Raw genomic sequence first — 2,500 nt, forward strand, 5'->3', positions numbered from 1 at the left:
CCGCCCGGGAGTGTGTCCCGGGGGCCCGCGCGAACACGCAAGCGTCCGCTCAATTATTCTGCAAACAGGAGGAGGCTGGGCTCCCCTGCACAATACACCTCGAAACCCTCTCAGGTCCCGGCGGCGCGCAGCGCCGTCCTAAGTACTTGGTCGGGTTCGAGAGAGGCGCAATCGCCCGGAGTTAGGCGAGTAGACGCTTTAGGTGCGACCACCCGTGCTCCCAACTGAGCTTGCCGCTGCCGACAGAGGCCCGGGAGCGTGCTGTCGTGGCATTGCCGGCGGGAGACAACACGCGCCACCTACGGTGACCGGCAGCTCCAACGCCAGCGCCACAGAAGGGCAAAGGCCCCACGTGGGTGCCGAAGCGAACTCTCCCAGCACAGCGCACGTGCCAACACGTCCGCACAACTGCGATACAAACCACCAGCGAGAACCGCTGGGGCGACCGAGCAGCAGACGGCGTCGCGGCGCCGAGTGCCGGGCGGCGGCGCATCCTCAACGCACACAGTCCTCAATCGGACCAGCACACTGCAGATGTCCACCGCGCTTCGCACCGGGTCCGCGAGGACCCACTTTGGCTGCACGGCGCCGCGCGCAGGGTGCCCCGGCGCGCAGCTGCGCCGCCTGCCGCGTCCGTCGGCCGGCGCGCCTGCCACTGGGCGCCCCCACCAGCCGGCTGTAGCGCGTGCGCCCACGCACCGCGCGGCCAGCACGCCGGGCGGCCCCCCCTCACCGGCCGGGGACAGTCCCACCCACCCACAGCCGCGTATCGCTTCACACCCAGATTCACATTCACGTTCGTTGGTATGGTGGGGACCGCTTCGTAGCTGTACCGATCGTTGCCCTCACAGATGTACCTCCAGCAAGATCAACCGCACCACAACGGGTTACCAGTTGTTCATTTGCGTAACGTCACCAGTAAACGTACACGTCCATCCCCGTTTGCAAAGTCAACTATTATTGCATGCCTGCCTGTCAGGTGTCAAGACACACTACATTCGCTCACATCCACGCAACAAAATGTGCCCGACTAGAGGGCACGTGGAAGGTGCCCCCGTACATATGCGATCTCCATTGCGCGACCAACTGTCAACCGGCCTCTGTAGCATGTCGCAGATGTGGAACGCGGGGCACCGTGCTATCACATTGTGTGAGAAGAGACTACTACGTCTGCATACACGCGCCACTACATGAACAGACGGCTCATGCTGATCGCCATCCACTGCGTCCATTACTCCCACACGTCTCTATGGCGTACCACACTGCAATGCAGCTGTTATGGGGAGATGACACATAGCTGTGTACACAACATTCTGAGCCGGTTGCGGTTGGACAACAATACATTAATGTAACGTGTCATATGCCAATTACAGAGCAGGGTAAGGCACAACGTGGGTTAGGTTAAGGCACAACGTGGGTTAGGTTAAGGCACAACGTGGGTTAGGTTAAGGCACAACGTGGGTTAGGTTAAGGCACAACGTGGGTTAGGTTAAGCCACAACGTGGGTTAGGTTAAGCCACAACGTGGGTTAGGTTAAGGCACAACGTGGGTTAGGTTAAGGCACAACGTGGGTTAGGTTAAGGCACAACGTGGGTTAGGTTAAGGCACAACGTGGGTTAGGTTAAGGCACAACGTGGGTTAGGTTAAGCCACAACGTGGGTTAGGTTAAGCCACAACGTGGGTTAGGTTAAGCCACAACGTGGGTTAGGTTAAGCCACAACGTGGGTTAGGTTAAGCCACAACGTGGGTTAGGTTAAGCCACAACGTGGGTTAGGTTAAGCCACAACGTGGGTTAGGTTAAGCCACAACGTGGGTTAGGTTAAGCCACAACGTGGGTTAGGTTAAGCCACAACGTGGGTTAGGTTAAGCCACAACGTGGGTTAGGTTAAGCCACAACGTGGGTTAGGTTAAGCCACAACGTGGGTTAGGTTAAGCCACAACGTGGGTTAGGTTAAGCCACAACGTGGGTTAGGTTAAGCCACAACGTGGGTTAGGTTAAGCCACAACGTGGGTTAGGTTAAGCCACAACGTGGGTTAGGTTAAGCCACAACGTGGGTTAGGTTAAGGCACAACGTGGGTTAGGTTAAGGCACAACGTGGGTTAGGTTAAGGCACAACGTGGGTTAGGTTAAGGCACAACATGGGGGTAGATTGCGGTACAAATTGCGTTACATTGCGGTGCAAATTGCGTTACATTGTGGTGCAAATTGCGTTACATTGCGGTGCAAATTGCGTTACATTGCGGTGCAAATTGCGTTACATTGCGGTGCAAATTGAGTTACATTGCGGTGCAAATTGAGTTACATTGCGGTGCAAATTGAGTTACATTGCGGTGCAAATTGAGTTACATTGCGGTGCAAATTGAGTTACATTGCGGTGCAAATTGAGTTACATTGCGGTGCAAATTGAGTTACATTGCGGTGCAAATTGAGTTACATTGCGGTGCAAATTGAGGTAGGTTAAGGTGCAACACAGGTTAGGTTAAGGTGACATAGGTTAGG

The sequence above is a fragment of the Schistocerca cancellata genome, unplaced genomic scaffold (genome assembly GCF_023864275.1).
Source record: "Schistocerca cancellata isolate TAMUIC-IGC-003103 unplaced genomic scaffold, iqSchCanc2.1 HiC_scaffold_1002, whole genome shotgun sequence".
NCBI classification, from domain to species: Eukaryota; Metazoa; Arthropoda; class Insecta; order Orthoptera; family Acrididae; genus Schistocerca; species Schistocerca cancellata.